The sequence below is a fragment of the Trachypithecus francoisi genome, unplaced genomic scaffold (genome assembly GCF_009764315.1).
Source record: "Trachypithecus francoisi isolate TF-2019V2 unplaced genomic scaffold, Tfra_2.0 Lachesis_group8, whole genome shotgun sequence".
NCBI classification, from domain to species: Eukaryota; Metazoa; Chordata; class Mammalia; order Primates; family Cercopithecidae; genus Trachypithecus; species Trachypithecus francoisi.
The window spans coordinates 112,416,854-112,430,012 of record NW_022681473.1 but is presented as its reverse complement, the minus strand read 5'-3'; the positions used below and the strand labels follow the sequence as shown (position 1 = coordinate 112,430,012).

At 41.4% G+C, this 13,159-nt stretch overlaps 1 pseudogene; it reads right to left on the bottom strand.

The window, feature by feature from the left end:
* Positions 1–65: 65 nt before the first annotated feature.
* LOC117081384 lies at positions 66–11,610 on the bottom strand (annotated as a pseudogene).
* Between the last annotated feature and the right edge of the window lie 1,549 nt (positions 11,611–13,159).

Genomic DNA, 13,159 nt, shown 5'->3' with positions numbered 1-13,159 from the left:
TTCAGCTCACATGCTGGAGTTGTCCTTGTCAGTGGTAGTGGGGCTAGAGTATTTATGCCTTCACACTAATCGGTCATTCCTTCTGGGTTGCCTCCAACCAAGTGCAAATTTCCAAGTAGTTTTGCATCTCCTGTGTAGGTAAACCACGCTTTAGCACCCTGAGGCAAGCTCTCTGGAAAAGAGAAGCAGGAACAGTTGTTAGAATTTTGTGAAAACTTACTTGAAGCTGTTGTGCATAAAAATCTGATAAGAGGCCAGACACAGTGGCTCATGCCTGTAATCTCAGCACTTTGGGAGGGTGAGGTGGGCGAATCACTTGAGGTCAGGAGTTCGAGACCAGCCTGGCCAGCAAGGCGAAACCCTGTCTCTACTAAAAAATACAACAAAAATTAGCCAAGCATGGTAGCGTGTACCTGTAATCTCAGCTACTGGGGAGGCTGAGGCAGGAGAATTGCCTGAACCTTGGGGGCGGAGGTTGCAGTAAGCTGAGATTGCACCACTGCATTCCAGCCTGGGTGAGAGAGTGAGACTCCATCTCAAAAAAAAAAAAAAAGAAAAATCTGATGGGGGAACATAGGAGGAACACTGAAAGGATGTGGTACAGCTCCCAACTGACAGATGTTTTTAGGTTGCTGCTGTGATGTTAGTGAAACCCACCTCCCCAAATCCAAACGGCATTACATTTGAATTTTTTGTCCCTTGAGCTTTTCCTTTGTTTGGTACACTTATTTATATTTTTAGTTTCTATTTGTTGGGTAAGGGTTTGGTTTTGCTCATTGGAATCAATTATTTCTCCTTAGAATGGAAAAGAGGCCCATTTTGCTGTTAGTGATATCCTTGCTTCCTCCGTCTTTGCTCTTCCCAGAGCTACAACCACTGACTCTGTCCCACTTACCCTGGCCCTGTTCCATTTCTGATGAAAACTAGCAGTTTTCAACAGATCCCACCCCCCTGGAGGACTTGGATGTCTTCATGCTGCTCCCGGCCTCCTGTTCCATATGCCTGAGATAGTTGGGTGGCCTACATTTTATCATTTTACTTGTCCTATCCATTTGGGCCTCATTTGTAGGGTTGTGTTTCTGACTATGCTGATTGCCCTCTGTCTGACATTCAAATGCAGTCTCTGCACTTATCCATCCTGCACGTCCCCTGGGAGTCTGGCTGATCTGAACTGCATTAACAGACTTTCTTGCTCTTTGTCTTAGTGAACAATGCAAGGAAAGAAAAGAGCAAGGCGGGATATTTATGCCTCCGTCCTCTTCCTGTGGGAGTGCTATGAACCGCTTCCATCCACCAGGAGCCACATTCATGCCAAGTGGCCCTCCCACACAGCTCTCTCCTTGTCCACTTCAGCCTACACTTTGTAATGGTGCCTCCTTTACTAGCCCTGTACTAACCCTGTGATTTTCCTACATCCCACTGACAACACTGTAAACCATATGGATTTATTCTGTTCTGTAGATTCTGCACCAGAAAGCTGAGCTGTGGAACCAGAAGATCCATTTCCAAGCTCTTGTCTGGCCAGTGTGGGTATATTCACCTACTTTACCAGGCTGTAGGATAGAGGCTCAAAGGAAAGATGAAGATTATGATCAGCAGTTACACATCTCTCTTCTCTGCTTGCTTAAGGAAAGAATGGTGGAGTAGAGTTTCTTGTCCATGATCTGAATTCAGGAATCTCATCCTAAGTTGGAAGTGCTGGTGAATTGCTTCAGAGGAGTGTTTCTCTTTCTCAAAGTTATCTACAGGGCAAGAAGGCTTGTGATATAGCTCCCAGAGACATCCCAAATAGGGTAGGATGTCTCTGAAGTGTTTTTGATTTGATAAACATTTTGTTAAACTATCTCGAAAAATTATACCCAAATATCCTGAGCTCCCAGATCGCAGTTCATATCACTGACTAGTACAGGAAAATAGATGGATTGAGGGGAAGCTATGTTTTTAGACTTTCTATTTACTTCTTTTACTTCTTTGGGGTTTTAAAAAATTAAATATTTTGCACTCAAACACAAGGAGATTTGAGTTCTATTTATAGAATGTTGGAAACAGGTTTTTACTTGTGGCTATGCACGTACATGAGATTCATGTTTCTATGTTGGTCCATAGAGGAAATATGACTTTGTGCAAATAAATCCTGCGAAGGGGATGATCTTTGGTTTAAAGCAGTTGATTCCATTCCTCTTTGACTGGAAACCTATCTTTGCATGCCCTAGGGGAACATAGAATGAAAATAATTCTTTCTTGCTCACATTTCCTTCCTCACTCTTTCTAAAGGGGTTGTTATGCTCCAGACTGCTGGACTGGGAGACCAAACTGAGCATGTGATGTGCTCTTGCCCAATTTGTAGGGCAGTGATCATAGCTGTAAAATTTACTCTGTGGCGTTAGAAGGCATTAGAGAATTCTATTAGCTGCAGATCCAGCCTGCCTTCCAATCAACTTTTATCCACATTAAATCTCCCCTTTCGATCTCCTTCCGACTGCTGTATCTTATTTCTCCATTAGTTCTACCCTCAGAGTGCTGAATGGGGACTGATTGTCCCCGTTACCATTCCTCTCCCCCAAATATTCTATCGACCTCTTTATACACTCAGTGATTCATCTCCTAATATCACTTCGTTTTCCCCAAATATGTAGGGTTTGGGACTCTGGTCATTCCTCTGCCTGGAAAGGTCTGCCCTCTCCTCTACTGGTCAGCTTCCACTCATCATTCAGGACTCATAGCAGTATGTTCGCAGCATAACATAAACCTGACTGTGTATTTCTATAGTAACAATGCTATAATGAGACATGGTGTCTGAGGGGAAATTTAGTGTCAAATAAAAATATATCAATGATCTGTCATAAAAGTAAAAAGATATATACAATAAGCAATAATTATTTTATAATTAAAATCAGATCTCCAATTTTATAAATGGACAATAAACTACTCCCTGTATTGATTACATAAGGCATCTCAATAGCCATTAACCTGTAAAACATAGCCAGTGAAAAACAGATCTTTGTCATAACATAGACCATTTAAAATCTAAATGCCAACTACTTTCATTTTAATTAAACATTAAATTAATAACTATGTCATTAGATTTAATAAGCAATAACAACTTTAGTGGATTAACTGATGGCTATTATTTTACAAAACTGTCCAGAAAATGTTCAACTGATATATATATATATATATATATATATATATCAGTTGAACATTTCTATCATCATGAAAGCACCAAAGTTTGACTTACTCTTTTTATTTTATTTTATTTTTAAGTTTGGGGGTTCGTGTGCAGGATGTGCAGGTTTTTTACGTAGGTAAATGTGTGTCCGGGTGGTTTGCTGCAGCTATTAATCCATTACGTAGGTATTAAACCAAACATGCATTAGCTCTTTTCCCTTATGCTTCGATAAAGACTTACTCTTTTAAGAAATATCCATTGTTGTCAACAGCAGATGGATAAATAAATGACATATTTACACTTAGTGTAGGTGCAGCAATAAGAAGGAATGATCTACTGCGTCACCCAACATGGATGATGCTCACGGACATAAGGAGCCAGGCATAAACAACTATGTATTAAATGGCTCCATTTATTTAAAGTGCAAGGACAGGGAAAAGTAACTGTATGTGATAGAAGATAGAAAAGACTGGGGAGGGGATGAAGGAATCTTCTGATGTGTTGGAAATATTTTGTATCTTGAGCTGGATAGACATTGATTTGGATACTTGAAATTCCTGCATTTTACCTTTTTTGTTCTTACATTGTATTCCTGCATTATACACACTCTAGAGTGCAGGAGTATATGTGTGCATATCTTACAATGATAAAGAGCTTAAGAATCCCACAAAGAATTTTAGGTGTGAGCAGATGAAGAATGGCCGTCTTTAGAATTTGATCTTTTAATCCACTTTTTTCCTCAAACTCTATCAAAAGCATCCTGGGAGGTTTAAATACATCCAAACAGAGCACAGTTGTTTTTTGTGTGTGGGAAGCAAAAGGACAGTCTGTCACCCCGTCGCTAAGGCGATGACATATGGGGTTTAAGGGAAACCTCTGGGGCATGAGAGAGCTGCTGCACAGCCTAGACACTGGCATCCTCCCACCCCTTCCTCAGCCCTGTGCCAGGCCAGCTTCCACTGTAACCAGTCAGGGTTCTTAGGTGCAAACAACTGTATATGATGCTGGTTAAGTCGCACAAGATGGGAGTGTATTGGAAGGAAATGGGCTATTGGAAAGAGCTAGGTTTGAGAACAGGCAGGATTCAGGAGAAGGCAGACAGCTGGAAACACAGCCAAGTCACACCGCAGAAACTGTCAGGATGCTGACGGGCACTACCAACACCACCTCCACAGGCAGCTGAGCACTGCTGGCAGCAGCCCCACCCCCAAATCTCACCACACTCCAGAGCTGTTGCTGGAACATGTTGCCTCTGCCTTCTCCATTATGAACTCTACTTTTCTTCAGAGACATAGTCTTGAGTGGAAGCACCCAAGTGGCTGAGGCTGGGTCATGTGTTCTATGGTGGCTGCTTCCATCATGTGGAATTAATATTTAAAGTCTCACTTGAGTATGTCTGTCTCAAAGTCCAGGTACACAGGGAGGCTCGGTTTTCCCTCCTCAATCTATGTAGGGCTATCTTTCTCAGTGTTGGCTTTTGTTTGAGAGTCTATGTCTCCCTTGGGACACTGACACTGCCAATGCCTTTGACTTTGCATAAGAAATCCTACTACCTAGCAGAGTTCATCATTGTTCTCACAGTAAATGAGGGAGTTAGAGTTTGAAGCAGCTTGGACTGGCCTTAAAACCTGTATTTTTGCACTGAATGATATTGCTGTATCATCTTAATTTATCTGAGAACAAGAGAACTAATTATTGCCTGGATCCCACCTTGTTATAACCACAACCTACTAATCAGTTATAATTTTTAATCTGTTATAAGTTTGGTTATATTTCAGCCTGGTATACTGATAATAGCATACTTTTCTCAGATATAGTAGGCATGAGTTTGTAGCTCTGCTCTTTTACTAACCAGATGTATTGGAGCTAATTATTTTACCTAAACTCAGTTTAGGTCCTTGTAAAATAGGAATAATGCCAGTCTCATATGGCTGTTACATGAATGTATGTAATTTATGGAAAGCACTTTTCTTAGTATCAGACACTTCTTTTCAGTTGATTTCCTTCCTCTCTAAAGGAAATATGAAGTTTTATATTTGAAATTCAATTTAGTAAAATTTATTTTTGAGGTACTATATAATAGGTAAGAACATAAAAGGGAGCCACTTCTTGAGTTGTACACCAGTGACAGGTAAGTTCTCTTTTCCCATTTAACAGACAGAGTAACTGATGCTTAGAGACTTTCAGTAACTTGCTACTTACAGCTAACATTCCAGAAAAGTTGTGGAAATATTATCACATGTTTTTTCTTTTTTCTTTTTCCTCTCTTCTCATAGAAACAGTTTTGCAATTTTTCTGCCCTTCCCAAGCCTGGCAGAAGTCTTAAAATTTACTCTTTAGGGAGTTTGAAAATTTACTCTTTAGGGCCCCTGGACTCTGGATACAAGGCACAGTTGAGGGTAAGAGGACTGAGCTCAAAAGACAGGGATTATGTGAAACTCTTGGAGTTAATCACAGAACTCTCTTAATATGGCTGACATCATTATTAAGGCCACTTTATCTCTACTCCATAAATTAGGAGACTGTGGTCTCCTTTCTGGGGAGACTTACCAGCCTATAAAGAAAGACCTAGAGGTGCTGAAATTGGTGTTCCTCCAAAAAATAGCCCACATGAACCACGATGAGTGACATCCTCGTGTCCATGCATGACCCAAGCCCACTGAGTGGCTATCAATGTCTATAGTCATTTCCCAGAAGGAGAAATTAGAGAAAACTAAGGATATTCTTAGTTTTGAGAAAACATTTAGGGATCATTGAGCATTTGAAGAAAGATTACAAGATGAATAAAAGAAACTCAAATGAAGCAGAGAATGTTATGTTCTGTTGCTGTCTATCTAATGGCATGAGAATCTTGAGACTGCTGATCTAATGTGGGAGACCAGAACTTATCTTGTCTTGACCAGTCTTATCATGTTTGTGGTCACTGGGAAGTTCCTACCTGGGATGACCATGAAGGAAGCCTGCCTGTTGCTGAAGTTACTGGGAAAGAACTCCTGATAGGAAGCTCTGGAACAGGAATACTCTTTTCCATCAGTGCTCTGCAGGAATGGAGAATGAGAGCTGCAACACAACCAATAAGGAATTTTCTGGAGACCACACTTCACTTCTTTAGAAACTTTTGCATCTGGCAGGCACTGTCTGCCACTTCCTGTGCCCAGGTTTTCTGGTGGGGCCCTGCTGAGCCATGGAAGGAATGGAACAGCACTCTGCCATCTGCCCCAGGCCAGTCAAATGCACTGACTCTGGATTCTGCTCTGGGAGTTCTCCTTCCACACAGCTACTGAGCCAGACAGGCCAGCTGTGGGTGGCATCAACTAACCTGCATTTTGGCATCAGGCTGTTATAGTTTTGATGTTGATATCTAACCTGGGATAGGTGACATCTTTTAGAAGATTTATGGCCTGGATTTTGAGCCTAGATGCAGGCTGGAGGTGGTCTTGAAGGAAAGGAGAAGGAACAGGAAGAAAGCCTTTGGGATTGGTTTCCCATGATCATTTCCCACAAGGAGAAACTACAGGAGCTGAAGCATTCCTCATTTTGTGGTGAAAAAACAGATGACATGAGATTGGGGCTCCCTCCATGGATAATTTAGTATGCAAATCACATCACAAGAAAAAAGAGGGCCAGGTCTCCCAGCTCGCTGTTGTTTCACATTCTCTCTCTCTCTTTTTTAAGAGTTTGTTCTTTTTCAGAGCAGTTTTAGGTCACAGCTAAATTGAGAGGGAAGTACAGAGAGTTCCCACATAGCCCCTACCCCAACACATGCACAGCCTCCCCCACTATCATCATTCCCCAGCAGAGTGGTACATTTGTCACGAAATTGATGAAGCTGCACTGACACCACATTACCACCCAGTATCTGTCATTTACAACAGGGCTCACTGCCTATAGTACATTCTGTGGGTTTGGACAAACGTATGATGACATGTATCCACCATTAGTGTATCACACAGAGTAGTTTCACTGCTCTGAGAATCATCTGTGCTCCGCCACTTTCTCTGTAGTAAGATTTTGTAGTGGATGTAGTTGAGAGCTCCAAATTATACATGTAATAATGGTTTGGATGGGGTTTATAAGGAGATGGAAAGGAAAGTAGAGCAGAAACAGAAGCCACATTTATCCAGCACATACTGTGTGCCAGGCAGTGTTGGACACCAGTCATGTGTAATTAGAGCTTTGGAGGTAGGGAACAGAAAGCCACTCAAGAGAATAATGCCTCGCTTAAGAACTTTTGAAGCTCTGAGCCCTGAAAGGATTATTGTGGCCCAAATTCCAAGATCCATATGATTTAAAATGTTATTTTTCAAGGTAATAAAAAAAAAAACCTGAAGATAAAATAGCTTATTTCTAGGTCTTCCATTGAATATTATGGAGACGATAATAATTCATGTTAACTTTCTCACAGTTTGTTTGGTCCCTTCTTTTTTGGTCTCCAAAATACAAGCTTCAGACACAGATTTTTCGAACCGTGGGTGATAATTCAAAAGTGGACCACTAGGGACATCAGGGCATCAGCAACAAGGGGAAGCCTGCTGCTATGAGCATGACTGTCAGATCCAGGGGCCACTCTTGGCTCAGCCCCTGGAGGTGGCACCTGTGTGGTGAGGCAGCAGGGCACCTGAGAGTGTGTGCTCTGCAATTGCATGTGTAAGGAACATGATATTGCTGAGTGTGCGGTGTGCAGAGCCAGTGGGTTGCAAGCCCAGGATAGGCAGAATGAGGATGTAACAGCTTCAGGCAGCTGGCTCTAGGGAGAGGATGTTTGCAATTCCAGTCTCAGGAAAATCAGTGCTAAGAGCACAAGACAATTCTCCAAATACAGCAGTTCTCCGTTATCAGCAGGGGATACCTTCCCAGACTTCATGCCTGAAACTATGAATAGTTTTTTTCTATACATACATACTTATAATAAAGTTTAATTTGTAAATAAGGCACAGCAAGAGACTAACAATAATAACAACCAATAAAATAGAACAATTATAACGATATGCTTTAATAAAAGCCATGTGAATGTCTCTCTGTCTCAAATTATCTTACTGTGCTGGACTCACCTATTTTCTGACCATGGTTGACCGTGGGTAACTGAAAGCAAAGCCATGGGGATAAGAAGGGACTACAGTATCTTGCCAGGCTGTGGACCAGAACACTGATAATGATAGGGAGGTTTGCTCTTCAGTAGGTCGCTGGATGAGGATGCAGATGCTGCCTTCACCGGGGACTGGTGCCAGGATGCTCTCCCTGTGCTGGCCCTGAATAAGTGGAGCCCTGTGGTTTTATGCTGTCCTCTCATTACTGAAGTGTGGGAGGTGGTGGGGAAGGGGAGTGCTCTGGGGCCAGGCCACACATTTAATTGGAATGGGTGTGGAATTTGGTTTGAGTTTTTAAAAAATGCATTGCAGGCCTTCATTTTGTTTTTTGGGGGTGAAATTGGAGACACAAGACTCAGCTAGGATTGCTTCCCTTCATGGAACTCTTTGTCCCAGGGATGTTTAGCTCTGGGCCCTGATTAATTCCTCCAAACTGCCTTGCATTTAGTACAAACTTTATTTCTGTGACCCCAATCTTTTTCCAAGTGTTTCAATATCATTGTTAGAATTTTCTTTTATACCCATAAGTCTTCTGGAAAAGTTAGGAGAGGCTTGGCCAGGTAGAATATTGAAAAGATGATGAACTTTGAAATTTAAAGGCAAAAGATCTCTACTTGAGTTAAAGAAGTTACATATGCCCCAGTTTCCTTTTATGTAAAATAGAAAAATAATACACTCTTCCAGGATTGTGAAGATTGATTAAAATATGGCATGAATTTATTTTAAAATATACAGTACAGTACAAGGGTCAACTCTTGCTTTAAATGTGGGCCACACTGGTGTCAACCTGTAGGTTTTGGACTTAGTGGGTCAGGGTGATAGGGTAGGCAGCAGTATGTAGAAATATATCCTCGAGGGCAGGAAGACAATTATTTATGCAAGACACAAAATTTTGCAGTGAAGTGTATTCCTGCCCTGATTATACGGAAGAAACTATCTCTAAAGGAAGGAAGTTGTGGGCAGACCAGTGGAAGGAAAAGATCTGAAGTTATTTTTAAGGAGCTATTGAAATTTGAAGTACATGTTTATGGCAAAACCAACAAGCTCAGAGGAAACGGATTACCAATTGACTAAGAATTTGGTAACTAGAGTAAGACAATTTGGATTGCTTCCTGGGGCTATCACTTCTGTAAATGCCAGAAAATTACCAATCTCTGTAAATTTTAGTTTCCTCATTTGTAAAATTAGTTAATAACAGAATCTATTTCATTAAGAATTAAATGAGATAAAGCATATAAACAGTAACATCTGGCTTGAATTAAGCATCCAATACATGTTAACCATTCATATTGTTACTATGAATTTTAAAAAGCTCAGCTCTTAAATATTTATTCATTATTAGAACATGTCAAAATTACATTTCATTTATTAATGAGGCAGCCACCAGGAAGACAAAGAAGCTAGTTCTAAGAGCATTTAAGATATGGGGACATACCTACAAGATTTTATATATGTGTCTACAAAATCAAACACATACTTGCACATAGTTAGAAAAATCATGCTGAAATAAGATTACTTGTTAGATATGCGAATGGTTAGCGTCCTACAGAGCAGTACAACCATACTCCTTTTAGAGTCAACTCTTCTACTGAGCTATACAAATTATAATGACTTACCAATTTATGCAAAACTGTTACCTTATAAAGTTGTAAAATGTCTTGCCCTTTATCAGTTGAAATACTACAGGATCACAGGACATTTGACTAAAGAGTTTCAGATTAAAGTCAAACAGACATTTTAGTAAGTGATCTAGCTTGATATTCAAGAATCAATGATCTTATTTACATTTTTCCATATGGGGATAAAATTTTATTTAACATCACTCAAGGAAGTTTTTGAAGATACTGAGTGGAAATGAGATACTAAAGATACTGAGATACAGAGATACTAGAAGATACTGAGTGGAAATGAGATAACTGATGATAGGAGATAGGGAAATACGGAACGGAAAGAAGGAAGAGGAAGGATTCATTATGGTGAAGGACTGGGGTGGGTGGCTGGGGTCAGTATATCTAAGGAACATTTGGTCAGAACCAGGGAAGAGAGAGGACTGAGAAAAAGTAATTTGCTTCTGGACTCCCAGGAGTATGCTTTCTGAATATAGGAAGGGAAGAATTCTTCGGCACTTCTTGTGAAAGTCTCCTTCTACCACAATTTACAGGAAGCAGTGGGAGATGAGGGCTGTGTACACTCACGTGGGTTCTAAGATGAGAACGATTCTCACCTGGAGGTACAGGCGGGACAATGTTGGAGGGCACTCTTAGGAACAGCTGGAATGCATCTGAGAAGACTGCTAGAAGTATGACCACTAGAAAATTAGAAGGAAAGCCACTTATGGTTTTGTAAATCTCCAGAGAGCTTCTTTCCTATATTGACATCATATTGGGTTGATTGGGAACTCAAGATAAATAATTACATCTGCAACAAAAATTACTCCTTAGTGTTTTCTGCATGGCAGCTTTTACCTCCTTGTTTCTCAGGCTGTACATTAGGGGATTCAGCATGGAGATTACCGTGGTATAGAACACAGAGGCCACATTCTCCTGGGCCAGGGAACTGGTTGTGGAGGGTTTTAAGTACATGAATGCAGTCTATCCATGGAACATCTCCATAGCTGCAAGGTGGAAGCTGCAGGTGCTGAAGAATTTGGACCTGCCCTCAGTGGTGCTGATGTGGAGGATGCTGGAGAGAATGAAGGTGTAAGAAACAAGAACTGTTAGGATCATGATTCTGAGGTTGAATCTAGCAAAAAAGAAGACTGCCATCTCAACATCATAGGTACTAGATCAGGAGAGCTTCATGAGAGGGAGGATATCACAGAAGTTGTGACTGGTGAGGAGTTCACAAGAGGGCAGTTTTAATATGAGGCCAATCTCTATTGTGGAGACAATGAGTCCATGGTGTAGACCACAGCCACCAGCAGGGAGCAGGGAGCATGAGAAATGATGATCTTGCAAAGCAAAGGGCAGCAGATGGCAACATAGTAGTCACAGGCCTTCACCATCAGCATGTAACAGCAATGACAAAAACCAGGAAAAAGTAGAACTATGACGTGTACCCTGCATGAAAGATAATGTTTTTCTTTGACACAAAGTTCACCAGCATCTTAGGGTTAGTAATGGAGGAGTAGCAGAGATCCAAGAATGACAGATTGCTGAGGAAGTAGTACATGGGAGTGTGAAGCTGAGAGTTCAGACAAATTAGAATGATCATGCCCAGGTTCCCCACCATGGTGACCATATGGATATCGAGGAAGAGGAGGAAGTGAAAGAGCTGGAGGTCTGGCTGCTTTGTTAATCCCCTGAAAATGAACTCTGTCACTGTAGAATGATTTTTGACAGTCATTCTCCTCTGGGTGGGATGTTTGTAGGAATGGAAAAGAAGAGCCCTGTGAAAGGTCATATGTGCATTTGCCTGTTGAAGCCAGGCAGGAACATCTGCCCGTGCTTGAGCAGTCCTGGACTCATTCCTGTTCCTTCTTCCTTCCTTCCTTCCTTCCTTCCTTCCTTCCTTCCTTCCTTCCTTTCTTCCTCCATTTCTTTCTCTCTCTCTTTCTTTCTTTCTTTCTTTCTTTCTTCTTTCTTTCTTTCTTCTTTTTCTTTCTTTCTTCTTCTTCTTCCTCCTCCTCCTCCTCTTCTCCTCCTCCTCCTCTTCTCCTCCTCCTCCTCTTCTCCTCCTCCTCCTCTTTCTCCTCCTCCTCCTCCTCCACTTCTACTTCTTCTTCTTCTTCTTCTTCTTCTTCTTCTTCTCCTCCTCCTCCTCCTCCTCCTCCTCCTCCTCTTTCTCCTCCTCCTCCTCCTCCTTCTTCTGCTTCCGCTTCCGCTTCTGCTTCTCTCTCTCCCTCTTCTTCTCTGACAGATGGACTTTCGTTCTGTCACCAGACTGGAGTACAGTGGCGTGATCTCGGCTCACTGCAACCTCCACCTTCTGGGCTCAAGTGATTCTCCTGCCTCAGGCTCCGGAGTAGCTGGGATTACAGGTGCGCGCCTCCATGCCCAGCTAATTTTTGTATTTTTAGTAGAGACGGGGTTTCACCATGTTGACCAGGATGGTCTCGATCTCTTGACCTCGTAATCTGCCCACCTTGGCCTCCCAAAGTGCTGGGATTGCAGGCGTGAGTCACTGGGCCCGACCCTTCGTTCTCCTTTCAGTTGAACCAACCAGAGTCTTCTTGATTTCAGAAACTAAGAATGTGAGAGGAAAAAGGGCCAAGACCTGAAGCTTTTACCCCCTGCAACAGTGACTCTCAACCTTAGTTGCCCATTGGTACCACCTGAGGAACTTTAAACATTACTGCTAGCAAGGTGCATCTCAAAATTTCTGATTTAATAGGTCTGTAGTATGGCCTGAGAATCAGGATTTAAAAAGAGCTTCAGGTGATTCTACTGTGCAGTCATGTTGAGAACTTTTGGGCAAATAGTGTAAAAGGTGAAAATCAACCTATTTCATTAGTTGAGTCTGCTGATGTAACTTACTTCAGAAATCAATTCTCTCTTTTCATCTGGGCAATCCTCAAATGCCTGCCAGGGTATAAAAAATATGGCTCTACAATCTCAAATTCAGGTAATGATAGTGTGGCATGGTTGAGAGAGACTGGTATTTATGTTTAAATGACTAGCCCTTGAATCTCAGTTTTAACTTTTATGGAGTAACGTGTCAATTTCCTTAGTTGTAAAATAAAGAGAAATCATAAATTTAAAGTTGTTTTAAGGACTGTTTAAGATAATAAATATGGAAATTTTTTCAATTTTTACTATGCTTTTTAAACGTGGATTGTCATTCAGACATTGGGTTTTATTTTTGACTTTTAACTGGATTTGTAGTTTGTAGTCCAATACAGTAGAGGACCCAGAAAATGTGGGGGGAAGTCAGATAACAACTAGAGTTCGGGGCATAAATTGGG